This window comes from Lissotriton helveticus, chromosome 7 (genome assembly GCF_964261635.1).
Source record: "Lissotriton helveticus chromosome 7, aLisHel1.1, whole genome shotgun sequence".
Taxonomy (NCBI): Eukaryota; Metazoa; Chordata; class Amphibia; order Caudata; family Salamandridae; genus Lissotriton; species Lissotriton helveticus.
The window spans coordinates 1776489931-1776514876 of record NC_136068.1 but is presented as its reverse complement, the minus strand read 5'-3'; the positions used below and the strand labels follow the sequence as shown (position 1 = coordinate 1776514876).

The window sequence follows — 24946 nt, the reverse complement described above, 5'->3', positions numbered from 1 at the left end:
CTTTTCTAAATAGGGAAAGCCAGAAATTTAAACCACCATGGCAAAGCAGACATATTACATTCTGACATTGCATTTCATATTTTCTTCATCCTAATTAAAAGCCAACAAATAAGTATGTATAAAAAACAATACTGTACAAGAAGCCCCAAACTATTCATTAGCGCTGTTAACAGAAAGGAAGCCAAGCGCAGGGCCCTTTCCTCAGGATGGCATCTCACAGAATGTAAATGCGCGATCACGCATCAGAAAAGGTCAATCAGCATAACAAGAGACCTCTGGCTGACACACCTAAAGCGCGTGAAAACTCCCAGAGTGGGGGGTGGGCTGTCCTGCAAGGAATGCACCTTGAAAGGAAGCTACAGGAAAGCAGCATTGACTGTGAATGGCTTTCATCCCTGACAGGAGCAAGTACAGGCCGAGGCGCACAGAAGAGACTCTCAGTGAGCTCGGCCTTGAGCTCAGAGCAATGTCACAAAGACAGAACATTGAAATATAGCATTTGCAAGTGCTCTACAAAATTCCGTGTGCATAAGCACACACTTTTTCAGTTAATTATTGCATTGTTAAAGCCTGTCTAGGATGCAGGTGGGTTAGAATCTGCTAACTGTCTAAGAGATACTTATGATACACTTTTACAGACTTAGCAATTGGAGGTATTTTCATTTATTTTTCATGTTTTAAAGCGAACCTTCAGTGATTGTTTCAAAATAGAGTACAGGATTAGCCCACATTACAAAGGCTTCCTTTCATTTAGGAAAACATGTTTTGTAACTAAACAAAAGTTTTGGGGGGACAATCGGTAACAGGCAAGTAGGGAACAGGAGACAAAACGAAAGCAACAAAAAAAACGTAAACAAAGAAGTACATGGAGAGGAAGAGACAGAAGAAAGAGAGAATGAGAAGACTCCTCAATCTTTCCTCTATTCTGAGTCAAACAAATGCTTTTGGTGACAAAAATAGTGCCAGGCGGCCTGCCAATTTCATCATAAGCAATCAGTTCATTTCTGGCATCTTTCTGTTTTTGTCATTCGATGGCTTTGGATTTGGCCTGCTTTGTGATCATTATGTCACATCTGAATGTGTTGCCCAAGGACTCTCAGCTAATTATGGCATGGAAGCTCTCCAAATTCTGTTTACAAACCGTACGAACAAGGTGAATAGTCCAAATAAAAGGTTTAGGTTTAGGGCTAGGTTTTATTGACAGAATGAGTTCCTACATTCCTAGCAGGTTGTACTCTAGCTGTGTTTAATAGTCACCTTTGACAGTACAGTACTTGACAGTACAGTACAGTGCAGCACATATGAAAAGTGGGAAGTCAGGAGAAATAAAATACTTTTCAACACCTGCTTCAAAATGCGCTCTTTTTTGGTGCAAAACCATGTCGATTATTGTTTGCAGGTAGGATTGTGCATCAAAAACTCTGGGTGGTTGCATGGAAATGCCCATGAACCACCCATGAAACACACCTTGATGCTGAGTAATACAAAGCAGCCCCTTGAGCTTCTTGTATTGTGCTGGAAGTAATACCCCCCAAAATCCTTTGGCGCAGGTGTGTGTCACTTTTCCAAAGCAAATACAGAGCAAACTTTTATATATCTGGGACAAAATGTGTAAACTCTGCATCTAAAGTGAAATTTTGCACAACAATCTATGGCATTGTTTCCATCATTTTTGCCATTTACGCATACACTGATATAAATCGGATTCCACCTTAGAAAATGAAAGTAGAGTACATGTTTGGCAAATGATAATCACAATTTTATTTACCAAGGAAATAGTAAGTTTGTTGTGCATGTGTGTACCAGAACACCAATGTATTGCTCTGAACATCACATATATGTTTTAAATCTTGCCTTCAATATTAGATGTACCTGTATTCACACTATTGGGCGCTGAGGAGCATCTCTTTCAATTAGGAAACCGGCCTGATAAATTTACAGTACATCATTCATTTATTAGACTTGTGTCTCTTAAGGGAGCACATTTGAATTGAAGACATTTAATTTTAAAAGAGAAATGTGCCATGTTCAGGAATCCTTATAAAACCTACGAGCCCTCGTGAAAAAAAGTCTGTATTTACAGTAGAATAGCTCTTGTAATGTAAGCATGAATTTCCCACCATATAAAACACAACGAATTCATGACAAAGAAAAATGCGCTTTCTTCCAGACATCTGTGGAGTTAATAGCTGAAGTCCAGCCTTCATTAGTAATTCAAGTTTCAAGTCCGCACTTCAGCGGGACAGGCAAGTGATGCAAATGCACTTTTGCGCATAACAAAAAGGCCATTAGCATCGCAAGAGACCCGTGTTAAGCTTAGAAGTCTACTGTTATAATCTACTGCTACATTTCCCCTTGCCTAAGTGACTCTTCTCTACTGCTCAGCCAGTTTGAGTGTTGGTGTATCTGATGATATCTAGAATGTTGGAAGTATGATGAGGTCGTGGAATGTTGGGTGCTTGGGGAGCTGTGGAGTGTCAGTTGGTGTGCAGGCTGAGCAGGACAGAGGCTGCTCCTGGTGGGGCGTCGTATGGATTTACCATCTTCCTGTAATTTACTGATGTGATTATCTTGACAATAAATCCACTATATTTATCTACATTACATCCGGCTACAAAGGACTATCATTATTTACAATACTGGCGACGAGGTACAAGAAATTGCGTGTTAATGTAAGATTACCCTGGATTACCTTGCAACTAAGAATTGATTATCAACAGGAACTGATGAACTACACCTTCAAGAAAGAAAATTACGAATAACTACGCTCTGGTAAGCCCCACCAGTGTTCTTTATCAACAGGACAGCCTTCAGACCAGAGCGTTTAACGTTTGTTTGGTTCACCAGTGACCTGTGAACTAAAGGTCTGCCCGTGTGTAATTCACTGGAATTTGGATATTGGTGCTGTTACAGACTTTTCCATTGTCTGTGGTTATTTGGACATCTTACTGCTCAAAACGTTTCACACTTTCGTGATGACTGCGCAGTTAAATTGGATTTGCAGCTCACTGATGTAGTGCTCGGTAGTTGTGACTTTAGCCTGAGGGAGTTTACATGAGCGTGCATCGGACATCAGCTGTGGACTAGCGGAGGCACACCCTCTGCCTGTAGAGAGATCAGTCTCTGCGCACTGTTTAGCATCACAGTAGGACACAGAGTGGGACATTTTAAACAGTCCAATGTAATTTTTGTCAACTTAGAAGGACTTTTCAGTACTCTCGCAGCGTGTTTTGACTGTGACTATCAATTTTTACATTTCTTAAAGCTTGCGATGTTCGTCAACTCACCGTAAACTGCCCTTGTGACGGTTGTGACGGTTGGTCTGTGGAGCTCCTTCCAGTTCCCCTGCTAGTGTCCGATTGATGACGGCATTGGAACCCATCGTGGTGTTTGTGAAGGTCTCCTGTGACCCTTGTGACGTCTATGGTTATACGGAGTAAGATTCTCACGCTGTTTACGTGGCTACGTTTGACGTGGCAGCCATGTTGTTTTCGGCTCAGTTACCAGATGTTGATGGGAATTCGGGTGTGAGTTCGCTCACCATCACCAGGGCTGACTTTATTTTTGGAAAGGGATGTGTTGAAGACTTTATGCTGGGAGATGTTGGATGAGGACACCCTTACTTACCAAGGTCATCAGAAGTCACTCAAACGCTGGATGTTAATTGGAAGGTTGCCGTCATGACTGGGACTGTGGTACTAGTGGTGCATTTGCATGCATCTGGAAACACTAGATCTGGCCTGTACCACATGGATTTCCGGTGTGAGGATACAAGGATTTCGGGTGAGAAATCGCTCACCGATCATAGACAACGGTGACTACGTTTATTGTTTTAATTTTTTGTGTTCTGTTGCTTTTACAATGGAGTGTTTGCAGTATTGTCACAGGATTTTTCTGTTTGTTTTTGAATTTATATGGAAAGAGAGGAGTAGAGTGTGTGTTATGTTTTTTGTGTTGGTGTGTACTTGGTTTGGTGTGGTTTTCCGTTATGGGTTGCCCTGAGTTTGGGGTGTAGTGTTTATCACTGGTTTTTCCTGGATTCACATTTTGTGTGTTCCTTTGGTTTTCAACCACTTATTGTGGGTATGGTTTCACATTTTTCTGTGTTACTTGAATGACTTTTGGTTTGCCAATCTACTTTACTTTTAGTTTGGGTGGATGAATGTCTTTCTGTTTTGGTCTGCGTGGAGTAAACATCTTCACATGAAGTTCTCTGCGTTTACACTCACTGTTTGGTTGGTGGGTGAATGGTTTTCCTGATTGGTTATTGTGGTTTGGTCTGCATGGAGCAAACGCCTTCACTTGAGGTTACTTTGCGTGTACTCTCGCTGTTTGGTTGGTGGGTGAATGGTTTCCCTGATTAGTTATTGTAGTTTGGTCTGCGTAGAGTAAACACTTCCACATGAAGTTTCTCTGCATGTACACTCACTGTTTGGTTGGTGGGTGAATGATTTTTCCTGTAACTTTCTTTAAGTGCTATCCTGGATAAGATTGTGTTGCAGATGGCACTTTCTTGCGAGTTTTCTCTGCTTCTTACTTATTAATGTTTGACTATAGCAATTTTGGGTTTTACCTGGTAGTGACTCTCTTTGAGGTTTTTCTTGGTTTTATTTATGTAATGTTGGTTTGGTTATTAATACTATCTGAGTTTAATACTTTCCGGGAACTCTTTTATTGTGATTCAAGGTGTGTGGTTACATTGGCATTTGAGTTGTCGTGCATTTTCTTCTATGTTATATGTACTTGATTCAATTGTTCAGTGTATCTTCATGCATCTTTTATTATCCTTTATTGTGTTTGGTTTCCTTAGGGAGGGGGATGTGTTATAATCTACTGCCCTGTAAGGACCTGGACCAAACCAGGTCGATCTGGGAGCTCAACCTATGTCCTGTAAGGTTTCAAAATTGTAATACTGGTTTTATCGTAACTTTTGTCCAAATTTACAAACTAAATTAACAGTAATTCATTTCAGATTGGTAATACTTGTTTTTTTACTGATACAATCAACAAGACTGTTCAACATTAAACAATTCAAATTGTACATATGAAATCAAAAACTAATCAATACATTGTATTCTCTCACATGTATCAATAATTGCAATTTACACAAAGATCTCAAGAAAGAAAATTATTCATGTAAAACATATCCCAATGCATTTCGGGTCCCGTGGGACCCTTCTTCAGGGGAGTGTAGTTTTCATTCAATACTGATCCTTGAAATTCGATATTTGTTCTGTTTCTAAGCACTTCAATCCTGTTTTCAGGCACTATAAAAATGATAATCATAATGGGGGTGTGAGTGTCTGCATGAACAGTATATGTGATAAACAAAATACTTGAACGAATTCCCGTCACTAATCCACACTGAATTCCATGGTGATATAAGAAAAAGCCAACTACCACTCGTGAATTCTGTCACCCAACGGAAGATAAAGCAACCTTCACCAAACTTAAGTGATCAAAACCTCTCCCTAATATGTAAATACCAGTCACCTAAACGAAGGGTAAAACCATAAACTGTCTCAAAACGGGGTGAAAAACGTGCAAAGCTGTTTTAGGAAATCGGGCTTACCCAACGTGCTGTACACTGTTGGTGTGCAGGTGATTATCTCAAGGACTTAGGGGAATCGTCCGGTTCTGGAAATAATATTCAATGTTTATTCATACAACAGTCTACAAATGATCTGTTAAATGCCGATGTGAGAAGCAAAGCAATGCTCCCAAACAGTAAATGTGCACGAATCTCTCCGCTTACCAAAGACACGCGTTTCCGAATCTGGTCAAGTCTTCCTACTTGCGGCGGTACTTCAGGGCGTAAACAGCCTGTGTCGCTAAAGAAGTTAAAGGTGACGAAATATCAGAACTGTATCCCTTATATTACCCGTGTCCTAACTACTCCGGTAAAACGGAGGACGCTTAGCAGGCGCCTACCTCAGTCGTGGTTGCGTGCTCCGACCCTTGACCTCAAATTGCTTCCGGCATCAACATCCGGTCCGTCCTCTATTCTATTATATAGCCTTAAGTAGCAAACCATGTTACGTACCCGATCCTAACATCTCCGTGCGTCTCACGATTGTATAGACCCTACACCAGAAATAAATACCCGTGCTCCATTAAGTGCACGTATTGTCTTTAAATAATGTAACAGAGTCGTGTGAACAAAGTGCAGTGATGTACACCAAATGTAATGTGTGACGGGGTAACATGACTAGTAATGCGTCTAACAGTGCAACGTATACATAGTGTGCTGTAAAGTAATATTTCCTGTAGATATGACATGGTATTCATTCAAACAAGAGGTTCAGAATTGTGAATTATAAAAAATAAACGATAAAAAATTAACGCAGTACAACAGATGATATTCTAGCATCAGATGTCCAACAATCATAAGGTCATACAATCTGCTTAAATGAAACTATTAATTAAGAATTCCTACATATGCACTACAACCTAAGGTGTTTGAGGTTGACAGGACAATAAGGAACATATCTGCAATGTTAAAATGCGTACAACTTCAAGTAACAATCATCTGTCCGTAGTGCTACATTGCATTGTATGTATGTTAATACTGGATTTCTATTAAGTTTACATGTTGTCTCATCAGATCATAAAAAGCATAACATTTCGTATTGGTCATTAAGCCCCCCCGGTGTAAGGGTACCTAATTTCTTAATCCAAAAGGTCTCTCTGCGGGATAATGCAACATTATGATCTGTGCCTGGATGTTTTTCTACCACTTCTAATACTGTGTATCTCAGTTGTGGTATGGTGTGAGATGTGTTTGTCCAGTGTGTGGCTAAACTGGAGGTGGTGGATTTGTTTCGAATAGTGCTTTTATGCTCAATAATCCGAGTCTTGATTTTTCTGGAAGTGCGGCCCACGTATGTTAGTCCACATGGACACTGTATGGCATAAATGACTCCTGTAGTGTTGCAATCAGCATTAAATTTCAGAATGAAATCTTTGCCAGTTTGTGGATGTGAGAAGGTCTTACTCACTATTGTATTATTGCATTGGCCGCAATTATGACATTTTCTCATCCCTTTGAAAGTGGTCTCGAGATTTCTACGAGGTTTTTTTGAGTATCTCCCTGATGTTTTTAGCACGGGTGTGTGCTATTATAGGAACATTTTTAAATACATTGACAAAGTCTGGTTCATTCGCAATCATTTCCCACAGTTTTTTGAGGATTTGTTTGATCCTGTGAGATTGAGTGGAATGTTTCATAACAAAAACTATGCGTTCATTCGGTGACTTCTCCGTTTTCTTTAACAGACTTTCACGATCTATTTGACGTATCGTTGTTCCGCATCTTCCAGCACCTTTTTTGTGTAACCTCTTTCGGTATACCTCTCCAATTGCTCTTTAATTGAAGTTTCACATTCTATTTCATCCGATGATATTCTCTTGATGCGCATGAGTTGTGAGGTGGGTAAATGGTTCTTCAGGTTTCTTGGGTGTGCACTTGTATAGTGCAACGCGTTGTTAACATCCGTTGGTTTACGGAAGACTGTGGTTGAGATTCCTTGGGATGTTTTTCGTATTTCTATGTCCAAGAAATGTATCTTTTGGTCTTGGATGTTATGAGTAAATTTGATTCTTGGATTATGTTCATTCAGTTCTTGAATTCTTTCATCTAATTCTTGTTTGGTGCCGCGCCAAATCACCAAGATGTCATCAATGTACCTTAGAAATAGTACCAGGTTTTCTGTCCATCTGGTGCTAGTGAGGATATGTTGTTGTTCAAAAAACGCCATGAATGTGTTAGCATAGGCTGGGGCTCCTGAAAAGCCCATTGATGTCCCTGTTTTCTGCAAGAAAAATTGAGATTGCCAGCTAAAGTAGCTATGGAATAATGAAAAATGTAACAATTCCAGTAAAAGAATACACAGTTGTTGGTCTAAATTATATTGTAACAATCTCCATTCAATGGCTTCTAAGCCTTCCATGTGGGCAATCGACGTGTAAAGTGCCACCACGTCTATGGTGCACAGTATTGTCTTGTCGTCAATAAGGTCATTAACTTCTGCTAATTTTGTCAAGCAGTCCGTGGTATCTTTCAAATATGTTCCCCAAGATTGTACCAATGGCTGTAGGTAATGGTCAACAAAACGTCCAACTGGTTCATGTATAGACCCGCATCCAGCCACAATGGGTCGGAACGGTGGGTCTACCAAACTCTTGTGTATTTTTGGCAACATATATATATGTGGCACTTGAGGTGTGGTAGTTTTCAAATATCTGGCAGTGTTGGTATTAATGGTGCCAGCTTTTTCTGCTTTGGTTATGATTTCATCAAGAAATTTATTGAATTCCTGGGTAGGGTCCTGTTCCAGTTGAATGTATGTGGCTGCGTCATGTACATGCTCCTCCACCTTGTGGTCATAAAATGTAGTGTCCATAATGACGAGTGCTCCTCCCTTGTCCGCTGGTTGGAAGGTAATGGAAGTATCCTGTCTCAGATTGTTCAAGATGCGTTTTTCTCGTTTGGAAAGGTTAGGGTTCTTGGGTGTTTCATACTTGATGGCTTCTAGGTCCTTTTTCACTAAAATTTCAAAGTTGTCCAGTATTTTATGTGAAATAGGGGACATAAACTTGCTTTTAGGTTTGAATGTGTCCCGGGGTCGATGAGACCCATTTGTTGTTGTAGTAGAAAAGAACCATTTGAGTCGTAATTTTCGTAGGAATTTAAACAAGGCTATTTCAGTTTCTAGGCCATTCGATACATAGGTGGGAACAAATGAGGTCCCCTTGTTTAGAACTTTGGTTTCCCCCGGTGATAGTTGACGACTTGATATGTTTACCACTAAGTTACCTTTTTCGCGACCACTCGCTGCGGTCGTCCACCTTCTGGCACTTTTTTTATGGTTTGTTCTTGTCTCTGTTGTTAAGTCGGGAGGATGAGTTGCTGATTGACCTTCCGCTAAAAAAGAAGGTTTCACACTTCTTGAAGACCCAGACGCAATTGATTCTTGAGGCTCAGTGCTTACAACAGGTGCGGGTGCCCTTTGTAATGAGAGATCTTCATCCTGTACTATACTTTCCTCTGATGATGTTTGTTTTGGAGTCGGCCTACTTGTAAATCTTCTTTGTGCATAGGCTTCCGCCCATGTGTAGACTTCATCCAGCTTATAATCAATCGTATCCCTACGAAATTTGCGAATTTTGCGATCATGCACCTCTTTGGCGTGAGTATCCAGTCTTCGATTAATGTCCTCCAAGGTTTTAGTCCAGTCCTCTGCTGGTATGTTTCTGATCAGTTCCTGTTGTAGATTATAGATGTCCTCTTTCAAATCATTTAGTATCTGTGACAATTCCTCGATGATCAAAAGAATAAGGTCGAGTGAACACTTATTAAGAATGGCCTGCCATTTGATCATAAACGCCTTGTTAAATTTGAACAACATTGGTTTAAGTGCAATTCGGAGTCCTCTCGGTATCCTCTTAACCTTATGATATTCAATAAGTGTTGTTGCATGCAGCCGTTGGTTAACCTCTTTGCGCATGGTGTACTCTAGTTGCTTCAACATCTGTGTAGTGGTGCCTTTGGACGTACTGAAAGTGCGAACCTGTTCTATCAATGAATATATGGATGCTGCCTCTTCTGTTCCATACACTTTGATTTCTGCCTGATTTAATGTGAGGTTTGAGATTTCTTTGAAAGAAGCCATTTCTCAATGATTTTGTGGGTGCTGGTCTAGAAAATGGGCCGTGCTAAAACTGCTATGTAAGTGTCTAGCCTGCACACCCTTTTGGTTTGGACCTATCTTATTCAAAATATAAACGAGAGTTGAATGAATTTGGGAGCATCCCAGTTGCGAATTGTGCCCACAATAACAAGTATATCAGCCCTGTAAGGACCTGGACCAAACCAGGTCGATCTGGGAGCTCAACCTATGTCCTGTAAGGTTTCAAAATTGTAATACTGGTTTTATCGTAACTTTTGTCCAAATTTACAAACTAAATTAACAGTAATTCATTTCAGATTGGTAATACTTGTTTTTTTACTGATACAATCAACAAGACTGTTCAACATTAAACAATTCAAATTGTACATATGAAATCAAAAACTAATCAATACATTGTATTCTCTCACATGTATCAATAATTGCAATTTACACAAAGATCTCAAGAAAGAAAATTATTCATGTAAAACATATCCCAATGCATTTCGGGTCCCGTGGGACCCTTCTTCAGGGGAGTGTAGTTTTCATTCAATACTGATCCTTGAAATTCGATATTTGTTCTGTTTCTAAGCACTTCAATCCTGTTTTCAGGCACTATAAAAATGATAATCATAATGGGGGTGTGAGTGTCTGCATGAACAGTATATGTGATAAACAAAATACTTGAACAAATTCCCGTCACTAATCCACACTGAATTCCATGGTGATATAAGAAAAAGCCAACTACCACTCGTGAATTCTGTCACCCAACGGAAGATAAAGCAACCTTCACCAAACTTAAGTGATCAAAACCTCTCCCTAATATGTAAATACCAGTCACCTAAATGAAGGGTAAAACCATAAACTGTCTCAAAACGGGGTGAAAAACGTGCAAAGCTGTTTTAGGAAATCGGGCTTACCCAACGTGCTGTACACTGTTGGTGTGCAGGTGATTATCTCAAGGACTTAGGGGAATCGTCCGGTTCTGGAAATAATATTCAATGTTTATTCATACAACAGTCTACAAATGATCTGTTAAATGCCGATGTGAGAAGCAAAGCAATGCTCCCAAACAGTAAATGTGCACGAATCTCTCCGCTTACCAAAGACACGCGTTTCCGAATCTGGTCAAGTCTTCCTACTTGCGGCGGTACTTCAGGGCGTAAACAGCCTGTGTCGCTAAAGAAGTTAAAGGTGACGAAATATCAGAACTGTATCCCTTATATTACCCGTGTCCTAACTACTCCGGTAAAACGGAGAACGCTTAGCAGGCGCCTACCTCAGTCGTGGTTGCGTGCTCCGACTTACAGGGCTGATATACTTGTTATTGTGGGCACAATTTGCAACTGGGATGCTCCCAAATTCATTCAACTCTAGTTTATATTTTGAATAAGATAGGTCCAAACCAAAAGGGTGTGCAGGCTAGACACTTACATAGCAGTTTTAGCACGGCCCATTTTCTAGACCAGCACCCACAAAATCATTGAGAAATGGCTTCTTTCAAAGAAATCTCAAACCTCACATTAAATCAGGCAGAAATCAAAGTGTATGGAACAGAAGAGGCAGCATCCATATATTCATTGATAGAACAGGTTCGCACTTTCAGTACGTCCAAAGGCACCACTACACAGATGTTGAAGCAACTAGAGTACACCATGCGCAAAGAGGTTAACCAACGGCTGCATGCAACAACACTTATTGAATATCATAAGGTTAAGAGGATACCGAGAGGACTCCGAATTGCACTTAAACCAATGTTGTTCAAATTTAACAAGGCGTTTATGATCAAATGGCAGGCCATTCTTAATAAGTGTTCACTCGACCTTATTCTTTTGATCATCGAGGAATTGTCCCAGATACTAAATGATTTGAAAGAGGACATCTATAATCTACAACAGGAACTGATCAGAAACATACCAGCAGAGGACTGGACTAAAACCTTGGAGGACATTAATCGAAGACTGGATACTCACGCCAAAGAGGTGCATGATCGCAAAATTCGCAAATTTCGTAGGGATACGATTGATTATAAGCTGGATGAAGTCTACACATGGGCGGAAGCCTATGCACAAAGAAGATTTACAAGTAGGCCGACTCCAAAACAAACATCATCAGAGGAAAGTATAGTACAGGATGAAGATCTCTCATTACAAAGGGCACCCGCACCTGTTGTAAGCACTGAGCCTCAAGAATCAAATGCGTCTGGGTCTTCAAGAAGTGTGAAACCTTCTTTTTTAGCGGAAGGTCAATCAGCAACTCATCCTCCCGACTTAACAACAGAGACAAGAACAAACGGATCAGGAGGGGACAAAGCCATAAAAAAAGTGCCAGAAGGTGGACGACCGCAGCGAGTGGTCGCGAAAAAGGTAACTTAGTGGTAAACATATCAAGTCGTCAACTATCACCGGAAGAAACCAAAGTTCTAAACAAGGGGACCTCATTTGTTCCCACCTATGTATCGAATGGCCTAGAAAATGAAATAGCCTTGTTTAAATTCCTACGAAAATTACGACTCAAATGGTTCTTTTCTACTACAACAACAAATGGGTCTCATCGACCCCGGGACACATTCAAACCTAAAAGCAAGTTTATGTCCCCTATTTCACATAAAATACTGGACAACTTTGAAATTTTAGTGAAAAAGGACCTAGAAGCCATCAAGTATGAAACACCCAAGAACCCTAACCTTTCCAAACGAGAAAAACGCATCTTGAACAATCTGAGACAGGATACTTCCATTACCTTCCAACCAGCGGACAAGGGAGGAGCACTCGTCATTATGGACACTACATTTTATGACCACAAGGTGGAGGAGCATGTACATGACGCAGCCACATACATTCAACTGGAACAGGACCCTACCCAGGAATTCAATAAATTTCTTGATGAAATCATAACCAAAGCAGAAAAAGCTGGCACCATTAATACCAACACTGCCAGATATTTGAAAACTACCACACCTCAAGTGCCACATATATATATGTTGCCAAAAATACACAAGAGTTTGGTATACCCACCGTTTCGACCCATTGTGGCTGGATGCGGGTCTATACATGAACCAGTTGGACGTTTTGTTGACCATTACCTACAGCCATTGGTACAATCTTGGGGAAGATATTTGAAAGATACCACGGACTGCTTGACAAAATTAGCAGAAGTTAATGACCTTATTGACGACAAGACAATACTGTGCACCATAGACGTGGTGGCACTTTACACGTCGATTGCCCACATGGAAGGCTTAGAAGCCATTGAATGGAGATTGTTACAATCTAATTTAGACCAACAACTGTGTGTTCTTTTACTGGAATTGTTACATTTTTCATTATTCCATAGCTACTTTAGCTGGCAATCTCAATTTTTCTTGCAGAAAACAGGGACATCAATGGGCTTTTCAGGAGCCCCAGCCTATGTTAACACATTCATGGCGTTTTTTGAACAACAACATATCCTCACTAACACCAGATGGACAGAAAACCTGGTACTATTTCTAAGGTACATTGATGACATCTTGGTGATTTGGCGCGGCACCAAACAAGAATTAGATGAAAGAATTCAAGAACTGAATGAACATAATCCAAGAATCAAATTTACTCATAACATCCAAGACCAAAAGATACATTTCTTGGACATAGAAATACGAAAAACATCCCAAGGAATCTCAACCACAGTCTTCCGTAAACCAACGGATGTTAACAACGCGTTGCACTATACAAGTGCACACCCAAGAAACCTGAAGAACCATTTACCCACCTCACAACTCATGCGCATCAAGAGAATATCATCGGATGAAATAGAATGTGAAACTTCAATTAAAGAGCAATTGGAGAGGTATACCGAAAGAGGTTACCCAAAAAAGGTGCTGGAAGATGCGGAACAACGAGTACGTCAAATAGATCGTGAAAGTCTGTTAAAGAAAACGGAGAAGTCACCGAATGAACGCATAGTTTTTGTTATGAAACATTCCACTCAATCTCACAGGATCAAACAAATCCTCAAAAAACGGTGGGAAATGATTGCGAATGAACCAGACTTTGTCAATGTATTTAAAAAATTTCCTATAATAGCACACACCCGTGCTAAAAACATCAGGGAGATACTCAAAAAACCTCGTAGAAATCTCGAGACCACTTTCAAAGGGATGAGAAAATGTCATAATTGCGGCCAATGCAATAATACAATAGTGAGTAAGACCTTCTCACATCCACAAACTGGCAAAGATATCATTCTGAAATTTAATGCTGATTGCAACACTACAGGAGTCATTTATGCCATACAGTGTCCATGTGGACTAACATACGTGGGCCGCACTTCCAGAAAAATCAAGACTCGGATTATTGAGCATAAAAGCACGATTCGAAACAAATCCACCACCTCCAGTTTAGCCACACACTGGACAAACACATCTCACACCATACCACAACTGAGATACACAGTATTAGAAGTGGTAGAAAAACATCCAGGCACAGATCATAATGTTGCATTATCCCGCAGAGAGACCTTTTGGATTAAGAAATTAGGTACCCTTACACCGGGGGGGCTTAATGACCAATACGAAATGTTATGCTTTTTATGATCTGATGAGACAACATGTAAACTTAATAGAAATCCAGTATTAACATACATACAATGCAATGTAGCACTACGGACAGATGATTGTTACTTGAAGTTGTACGCATTTTAACATTGCAGATATGTTCCTTATTGTCCTGTCAACCTCAAACACCTTAGGTTGTAGTGCATATGTAGGAATTCTTAGTCAATAGTTTCATTTAAGCAGATTGTATGACCTTATGATTGTTGGACATCTGATGCTAGAATATCATCTGTTGTACTGCGTTTATTTTTTATCGTTTATTTTTTATAATTCACAATTCTGAACCTCTTGTTTGAATGAATACCATGTCATATCTACAGGAAATATTACTTTACAGCACACTATGTATATGTTGCACTGTTAGACGCATTACTAGTCATGTTACCCCGTCACACATTACATTTGGTGTACATCACTGCACTTTGTTCACACGACTCTGGTACATTATTTAAAGACAATACGTGCACTTAATGGACCACGGGTATTTATTTCTGGTGTAGGGTCTATACAATCGTGAGACGCACGGAGATGTTAGGATCGGGTACGTAACATGGTTTGCTACTTAAGGCTATATAATAGAATAGAGGACGGACCGGATGTTGATGCCGGAAGCAATTTGAGGTCAAGGGTCGGAGCACGCAACCACGACTGAGGTAGGCGCCTGCTAAGCGTTCTCCGTTTTACCGGAGTAGTTAGGACACGGGTAATATAAGGGATACAGTTCTGATATTTCGTCACCTTTAACTTCTTTAGCGACACAGGCTGTTTACGCCCTGAAGTACCGCCGCAAGTAGGAAGACTTGACCAGATTCGGAAACGCGTGTCTTTGGTAAGCGGAGAGATTCGTGCACATTTACTGTTTGGGAGCATTGCTTTGCTTCTCACATCGGCATTTAACAGATCATTTGTAGACTGTTGTATGAATAAACATTGAATATTATTTCCAGAACCGGACGATTCCCCTAAGTCCTTGAGATAATCACCTGCACACCAACAGTGTACAGCACGTTGGGTAAGCCCGATTTCCTAAAACAGCTTTGCACGTTTTTCACCCCGTTTTGAGACAGTTTATGGTTTTACCCTTCGTTTAGGTGACTGGTATTTACATATTAGGGAGAGGTTTTGATCACTTAAGTTTGGTGAAGGTTGCTTTATCTTCCGTTGGGTGACAGAATTCACGAGTGGTAGTTGGCTTTTTCTTATATCACCATGGAATTCAGTGTGGATTAGTGACGGGAATTCGTTCAAGTATTTTGTTTATCACATATACTGTTCATGCAGACACTCACACCCCCATTATGATTATCATTTTTATAGTGCCTGAAAACAGGATTGAAGTGCTTAGAAACAGAACAAATATCGAATTTCAAGGATCAGTATTGAATGAAAACTACACTCCCCTGAAGAAGGGTCCCACGGGACCCGAAATGCATTGGGATATGTTTTACATGAATAATTTTCTTTCTTGAGATCTTTGTGTAAATTGCAATTATTGATACATGTGAGAGAATACAATGTATTGATTAGTTTTTGATTTCATATGTACAATTTGAATTGTTTAATGTTGAACAGTCTTGTTGATTGTATCAGTAAAAAAACAAGTATTACCAATCTGAAATGAATTACTGTTAATTTAGTTTGTAAATTTGGACAAAAGTTACGATAAAACCAGTATTACAATTTTGAAACCTTACAGGACATAGGTTGAGCTCCCAGATCGACCTGGTTTGGTCCAGGTCCTTACAGGGCTGATATACTTGTTATTGTGGGCACAATTCGCAACTGGGATGCTCCCAAATTCATTCAACTCTCGTTTATATTTTGAATAAGATAGGTCCAAACCAAAAGGGTGTGCAGGCTAGACACTTACATAGCAGTTATAATCTACTGCTACATTTCCCCTTGCCTAAGTGACTCTTCTCTACTGCTCAGCCAGTTTGAGTGTTTGTGTATCTGATGATATCTAGAATGTTGGAAGTATGATGAGGTCGTGGAATGTTGGGTGCTTGGGGAGCCGTGGAGTGTCAGTTGGTGTGCAGGCTGAGCAGGACAGAGGCTGCTCCTGGTGGGGCGTCGTATGGATTTACCATTTTCCTGTAATTTACTGATGTGATTATCTTGACAATAAATCCACTATATTTATCTACATTACATCCGGCTACAAAGGACTATCATTATTTAATCAATCAATCAATCAATCAATCAATGCATTTATATAGCGCACTACTCACCCGGAGGGTCTCAAGGCGCTGGGGGGAGGGGGTCCACTACTGCTCGAACAGCCAGGTCTTGAGCTGCTTCCTGAAGGCGAGGTGGTCCTGGGTCAGGCGGAGGTGGGTAGGAAGGGAGTTCCAAGTCTTGGCGGCCAGGTAGGAGAAGGACCTTCCTCCTGTGGTGGCTCTTCGGATGCGGGGGACGGCGGCGAGGGCATGGCTGGTCGATCGAAGCTGGCGTTTGGGAGCGTAGAAGTTGAGGCGGCTGTTGAGGTATCCTGGTCCTTGGTTGTGTAGGGCTTTGTGTGCGTGGGTGAGGAGCCGGAAGGTGATTCTCTTGTTGACCGGGAGCCAGTGCAGGTCTCTCAGGTGTCCGGAGATGTGGCTGCGGTGGGGGATGTCCAGGATGAGTCGTGCTGAGGTGTTCAGATCCGCTGGAGTCTCTTCTGGAGTTTGGCGGTGGTTCCGGCGTAGAGGGAGTTGCCATAGTCAAGACGGCTGGTGACGAGGGCCTGGGTGACCGTCTTCCTGGATATTTACAATATCTACCACCTTCTCAGGTTGGGGGATGGGGCTTGCACCTGACAACAAACCTTCCTGGGAGGCGTCATAGGATGACATTGACTTGAGACCCTGAACGCAACAAGAATCGGGCTCAGGAGCTCAAATAAAGGCTGTCTCCAACACAGCAACTTTAGAATAGCCACAGTTAAGCAAAGTGTTCGATTCCAAAGGTAATTGGTAATTTTAACATGCACTTTCTTATATTTTTTTTTACCAAACTGCAACTTTTCATGACTTTGGCAGAGGGAAAAGGTTCAGTGTCTCGTAGAGCCAGAACAAGGCAAATGCTTATAGTTACTGCATTGCCTGCTTTTTAAGCTAAGCGCAGCTTCCACAATTCGCAATATAAAAATAGACCAATTTGGGGAAGGAAAGAAATGAGCGGACGAGGAAACTGAACATATAAGACGGAGACCTCATAGAGACAAGAGAGGAGAGAACATGGGATGTTGGAGAGTGCCATATGACGAGGGTGGAAACGTCTGAAGTACATGGGGCCTCATTTATGAGGCCTTGCGTGAGTTTTGCGCTTCCGATGCGTCACTTTTTGTGATGCATCGGCGGCGTAAAACATGCCTCCTGATGCGCACTATTTACAAAGTGACGCATCTAAGCAGATGCGTCACTTTGTAAACCCCTGCGCTACATTATACCTGCGTCGGGTATAATGTATGCAGAGGGGGTGTTCACCCGCAAAAAGCATCGTAATAGTGACGCAGTGAAATCTATGAGATTTCACTGCGTCACTTTTAGGACGCTGTTGCGTCAAAATCTTGCGCCTGCCTCACAGCAGGCGTAAGACTGACGCAAGCCCTTTCACATGGGGCTTTCCCCATGTGAAAGGAAGCATTGCTGGAGTTGCGTCACTTTTGTGACACACTCCAGCAATGCGTCACTTTTGCTCCTAAAGATACGTCAGAAATACTGACGTATCTGTAACTCCTTGCGACATGATGCGTCATATTATAAATATGACGCATCAATCATGTCGCAGGGAGAGCGCAGTGAAAAGTGACGCATCGCTGTTTTCACGCAGCGATGCGTCACTTTTCATAAATGAGGCCATGGAACTGGATAAGAGCGCAAATGTATTAGAAAGATTGGAGCAAGTAGGGAGAGGAAGGGCTCAAGCAGGGAGAGAATTCCTGAAATTGCATGAGAAATATGTAAGGAGATTCAAATGGGGAGATTTGGGGGTTGATATTTTAAGGGGAAAGAGGCCTGCCATTTAACATTTGTAAACACCCAAGAGGCAGATTGGACTTTTAAGAATGATATGTATTGGGTAACAAAACTGCATATTGAGGGCCTTATTATGAGTAGTATGGTCCAGGGAGTTCAAAAATACTCGACCAAAACTACCATTTCTGGCTCGTTATTTCTCCACTGTATCCCACTCTATTCAGAATTAAAATTTGGAATCAGACAGGGTGGTATCTACACCCGGGGATAAAATTTGACGTGTAATTGACCCAATAGTGGCTTTTTAGGCATACATGCCAATAGACCCGATTCAGACGGGAGACTGACGATTTTTCAATCCAAAAATGGCTTTATTTGAGCTGTCTCCCGCCTGAAATTGCATTTTCTTCAATAGTCAATGGGGAATTTTCATTCTCCTGATTTTTTATTTGAAATCTCCCACATCCCTGTCCTATAATGTTGGCAAGTATGTTTATCTGAGTTAAAATATCATCAGTTTACAAATATGGAGTCATTCTCTATGAAATGGTGAGAGCTGTGAATTAGGTAAAAGAAAATCTCAAAAATGTTAAAACCTAGAGTGGATTTGGGAAGGGGTAGGATGACCTAGGAAAGGGGTAAATTAGATGTCATTGCCTTCCCTCTAAGATTGGCATCATAATTATTTGTTGGCTATGTAAATATTTATTTCTATGCACATACATGATAATGTACAGGGTCAATGACAAGCATAAAGTCAACAACTCCAGGTAGAGAGAGGTGGGTTGTAAGCAGTTAAAGCAGTGTGATGTAGCATTTTGTAAAGAGGTGAGTCTTCAACGCTTTCCTAATTTTAAGCAGCGTTTGTGCCGTACTCATGGATATGGGGACATTGTTCCAAATCCTGGGTGTATTTATGGAAAAAGAATAATGCTTTGTGTTTTGTTCTTATATACAGTCCTTATTCTGCAGTCTGATGGTGTCCTGGCTCTGCATTTGCTAAGAACCACCAGAGATGGGGAGCTTGTCTGCAAGATAAGTGGAGTGCTGGTTGCGATGGCTTTGTAAAACATGCAGCTGGTTTTGGAGAAGGTGTGGGCCAGCAAGGGGAGCCAATGTAGTTCGATTAGGATGAAGGTGATGTGATTATATTTCATCAGGCCCAGGATGAGATGTGCTCCGGTGTGTAAGAGGCTCTTAAGGGTTGACAGTGGGGTGTCTGGGAGGCCATGTAGTAGGGTGTTCTCGCCATTCATGAGTGAGTACAAAAGGCTTGAACAGCAGTTTTGAAGTATCTTTCTGGAACTAACTGTTTCACTTTCTAATACCAGGCCACTTTTTGGGGGAAATGTGTTCCTTGAAGATGTGGTTGGCGTCCATGATAATTCAAAGTAACTTGGCATTCCGTGAAAGGTTGAGTTCAAAGGCATCAAGGTACAAGCCATTGAGCAAAGGTTTGTATGGTGTCAGGTGCGTTGCTGCATTCCTGTCTCAAGCATTAATTCAATAAGCTAGTGCATACTGGGAGTTGCAGTGAATGTACTTCAGTCCTAACATTTACACGATTAGAGTTGTTTGTATAATGAAACATTTATTTTAACATGTTGTCCCCATGTAACCATAAGGGACTTAATGTTACAGTTCATTTTTTGATCCCAATTCTTATTTAAAAAAGTTATTAGGACGTATGTGCTAATGGTCTTATTTCTTCCTTTTTCGACCTAGGTAGAGGGGTTTGCCAAGGGTGTCCTTTGTCCCCTTCGTCAACACCCTAACATTCATGGCTTCCAAACATCACACTCTCACATTAAATTTGCTGCATATGCTGATGACATTCTGCTTTTCATATCTAACCCCACTGATTCTATACCTGCTTTTCTAGATGTGGTACGCGAATATTCTCTTATCTCGGGCTATAAACTCAATAACGACAAATGTGAGATCTTGCCATTAACAAAGTATACCTTCAAGAATGACTTTAACCCTTCGAACTTTACCTGGAGTCCCTCTCATATTAAATATCTAGGCCTGCATGCTACCACTTCCATTTCAGACACAGTTTCTCTCTGTTTAAATAAATGCATTCAGAAACTATCAGATTTAACATCCTGATGGCATCCCCTTTATTTGTCATGGTGGGGCCGGCTTGACACGATTAAGATGATGCTTTCTCCCATAATTCTTTACACAATATCTAATATCCCAGTGGCTATTCCCTCGAAGTTCTTTAAGAAAATTAATTCAATTGTATCTTCCTTACTTTGAATGGTAAAAAACCGCGGATGTCTCTTGCTAGATTAATACGACCTAAGTTGGAGGGTGGAGTCAACTTTCCAGATTTTCCGGCCTATCAGAAAGCCTTTCTCTTAAGACAGGCTTCTTTTTGGCTACAAGATCCTGCAGAGCCTTGTCCTTTTTGGGTCACGATTGTTGCCAGCTCTTCAGCATTCCTTTGGCGCTGGTACCACTTTCTAAAGCATAATTCGAAAGCTCCTTCTCCTCCAGCGAGATGCTGCCCTCTTCATTTCACTCCCTGAGCCGATCTTCAGCCATTCGGCTCCAGCCTGATTCCTGACAGGGATGGGATTTGGTAGTACTACCTCACCGATTGAGAGAAAAGCTTGGATTTCATTGGAATGATATGTGATGAAGTATTGCTGTTACACTACAAAGGCACACATGTTATCGTTGTCTCTATTCTCTCTGTCTCTCTATCAGCCCTCTGTTTACAAATATCGTATATGCTCTCTCTCTCTCTCTCTCTCTCTCTCTCTCTCTCTCTCTCACACACAGACAACGATCAGTCTTTCTGCCATGATTCTAGGCTGCTGTGGCCCATTGTGAACCAGTGCCTTTGGTGCTTTCTCTATGGACTACGTGGTTAAAAGAAGTGGGTGATTGGGATGTTTCCTATATTTATTGTGCGAATGGCATTATTACTATTAAACCCTGACAAATGGAAATTGCCATAGAACTACCCCTCCTCCATCCCTGATCACAGCCATTGAAGAACCTATAAATGTCTCAAGCTATAAAACCCTAACATGATAACATTTTGGCCCTCCTATGCATAATGAATAAAATAATTCAGGCAAGCACCCACCCACCCTCAGCACATACAGATAGATGGTTTACACACACAGTACCGCAGATACACCAAGGGGCCTTCTGTGCTGCTCGGTAAGGATGCTGAGGCCTTAGTGGCCTAGTGGAGTGGTGTGGCTCACTGGTTAGAGGCGGCAGACCCGGAAGCAGAGAACGGCCCGGGACCAGGGTTCAGTTCCCGACGCGGCAGGGTCGTGGACCAGGGTCAGCGGACTCGATAATTCTTGCCTCGGTGCCTACTCTAACCAGGGACCACACTCGGCAACTCTGGGCATTAGTTTGCCTCATCTCTACAACGGCCCCCCACATTCGCCGGGGATGCCTGGTTTCACCTTGGAGATGCCCAGTTAGGGACCATCTCACAGGGATAGCCAGGACGGGTTCCCCAGCGGTCTACAGCGCCAGGACGCCTCAGGGCAGCAGTGCGCTTTACAAGACCACATACATTACATTACATACATTACATTACATTACATTACATTACCTAGAACAATGGGGCCAGGCCCTTGATAGCAGACACTGGAGTCATCCCGGCACCTTATAGGGTTCTGAATGCCGCACTTGTCCACCGAGATACTGACGCAGCTGTAACAGTGCAGAGTGCCGGGGCCCGAAAAGTCTGAAAGGGAAGAAAAGGAAAGATGTTGCTTATCGTCCCAAGGGTAAGAAACCTGTATGTGAGGAGGTTCGCAGGATAGGAAGAGCCGCTCTGTCTAATGTGACTGTGTTCACTAGGCACTGACAGAATCATTTTACACATAGGTGGTGCTACTGTGCATAACGAATGAGGTGAGTCCATCGGATAGGAGATAAAGTATCCCTATGTGAAGTGAGGAGTCGAATGTTGGGAGTCACGTGGGTCCGCCATTCTACCGGACTCATGAGAGGATCCAAGGTGAAACTAGCATGACATGAAGTACACCATCACCTTGTGCATGAGATTGAAGAATGAAAAACACTTGGTTACCTTGTCATTTCTCCCTAGGAATAGAACCATAGCTCTATGGAAAAACATATACTCAAATATATACACAAACTGTAGAGATCTGAGTGTGACAGAATCCACAAAGCAATAACTGATACATCTACGACTGGGGTAAGTGACTACGATAAGGTTAGTGAATGCTGAACAGGAAGTGGGGTGTATGAATGAGGGAACCCAATACCTGAACTCATCTGAGTGTTGCACCTGGGGTCTCTGCTCATTAGCCCAGGGGAATTTATTAAATTAATATCACTCCCGGAGTAAAGGGCTACTTATTAAATGAAAATAGTATAAATAGGTGGGGGTACTGTGGAAATTAGCACTAATGAAGCCAGGTGTACATTGTTATATTTTGTATTGTATTAGAGAAAAAATGTTATGGTGTTTATTGGTGGTATTTGTTATATGTATGTTTTTATAGATATTGAATGAAATACTGTTGTAGTGGGAGAGACTGATACTAAATTACGTTGTCCTGAAGAAGGTGGTTCATAATGCTTTTAATCCATCGATACACGTCAACACATTTATTATGCAGAATCATGGCCGGACTGGCCGTAGCGGGCACCGGGCGTTTCAGTGGTGGGCCACCAGGATGGAGGGGGGCATTTTTGTTACCAGGGGCTAGTTTTGCAGCATAGTTGCAATATTGGCCCCCTGCAACAAAAGCAGCCAAGAGCTTTCCAGTAGCACACCCCCCTTCAAGACCTGTGTTTGAGAAAAATAAACAGCTCAGCATAGATAACAGATACATTAGTACTGTTCTGTATGGTGCTCCCATTTGTGGTGAAAAAGTTTATTTTAATTGTTTTTGTAATTGTTGGGCTATGTTGCGCTGCACTGTCGCAGGGTCATAGAAATAAGTTGCATTTTAGATTTATGTGATGTACCAATGGTTTCTAAGTATTTGATGATATGACATTTTTATGTTTAATGTGAGTTTTGTGGTATGTAATGTTTACAACGAAATTTTTACAACGCACTACCATTACAACGCAGGCATTACCACGCATACCATTACAACGCATTGCGCTGGGGGGCGCTCTAGGATAGGGAATACGTTTAATTTTCTATCCAACACCTTCCCTAGTGTCCACGGGGACTGGAGTTGGAATCGAAAATTATACTTACCACTATCTAGCACCTCTAAGCGCTATGCGTTGTAATGGTATGCGTGGTAAAAACCGCGTTGTAAAGGTATGCGTGGTAAAAGTATGCGTTGTAACGTCATACATCCGAGTTTTGTGATTATACATACATATATATGTATATATTATATATGTATATATACATACGTATATATATATGATATATATATATATATATATATATATATATATATATATATATATATATATATATATATATATATATATATATCATATATATAATTGTCTAAATCCTGGTGGTACCTGTTTAGGGGAAAAGGGTTCAAAACGGATGATGTAAGGGCTTGTTTGAATGCTGTCGTTTTAGATAATCTTCCCAAGGGGAGTTCTTTTCTACCAGTTTGGTAGTGACCTGGCCTCTTGGTGTGAAGGGCCCTTTTCAATGTCTATAGCTTTTCATCCCAAGCCAACACAGCATGTTTACTTCAGCAATGCACAAATCCTCAAGACACTACGAAAGACACAGTTTAGCAAACTAGTGGCTCCAATGTTAAAGGTCCATAGAGAAAAATCTGAGATTTACACTTTCATTCCTACAGTGCTTTTGTTAGAAGGTGGTTCTAACCATCTGAGTCGCCCAGATTTTTTTGAACACCTAATTGTTAAGCTTTTACTGTGGGAGAGCCTCATAAGTTGGGACTCACCCACATTCAACTCATTCTGAACAAGACTGCATGTAGATTTTACCGGTGTCCCCCTGGTGAGAGAAGGCTGCTGTGCTGCAGCCGGTGTAAGGGGCACCAGGCTGGTTACATGCAGACATGTGTGTAAAGAAGTAATACTCCTTATAAGTTGGGAAAGTATAATTTATTCTTATGAAAGGATCCCATCCAGCAGGTTACTCAAACCAGTGCAGCCAGTCAGCTTCAACTGCAATCTTTCTAATCACAACATTCTATGCAGGCTGCTGGCATTGATGTATCTAACATTCCAATCTAAAAGGTGTAGCATCAAGATGCCACACATCTCCCTGTTGAATATATTATTGTATCTGAGTTTGGCACGTATGTTTTCTATGTCCATGAGTATGCGTCACGATATGTCATCTCCGAATGTTCGGAGATTACATATGTGACGTCACAGCTGTCTAGATGCCGTTCCGCTCTGCCATAGACTGCGTCCTTTCTTCTGGCTCCCTGTGGGCCCATTTACTTCGTGAATAAATTTAGATATTTCATTACTGAATTGTCCTTTCCATTATTTAATCCCCCCCCAACAATTGGCGACGAGGGTGGGATCGGACATGGGCCCACGGGTAAAGGTTATCTCGTGTGAAGAGTTGCGGTGCTGATTGGCGAGTCATCGTGACAGTTCGGTAAACGAAAAATGAAGGGATGCGGAATTTAAAGAGAAGGACTTGAAGTAAGTGCATCTGGAGTTATTACGGGAGAGGTGAAAGCTGCCGGCGTAAACGCGCTGAAGAATCTGTCAACTGTGCGTGTGAAGGCTGCCGGCGTAAACGCGCT

At 41.4% G+C, this 24946-nt stretch overlaps 1 long non-coding RNA gene across 1 annotated transcript in view; it reads right to left on the bottom strand.

Annotated features, from left to right (window-relative positions):
- Positions 1-21936, bottom strand: part of LOC144767706 (uncharacterized) — a 59580-nt gene extending 37644 nt beyond the window's left edge. Inside the window, exon 1 of the long non-coding RNA XR_013598316.1 lies at positions 21811-21936. This is a non-coding gene — a long non-coding RNA (uncharacterized LOC144767706). The remainder of the gene's footprint in view (positions 1-21810) is intronic.
- Positions 21937-24946: the final 3010 nt, after the last annotated feature.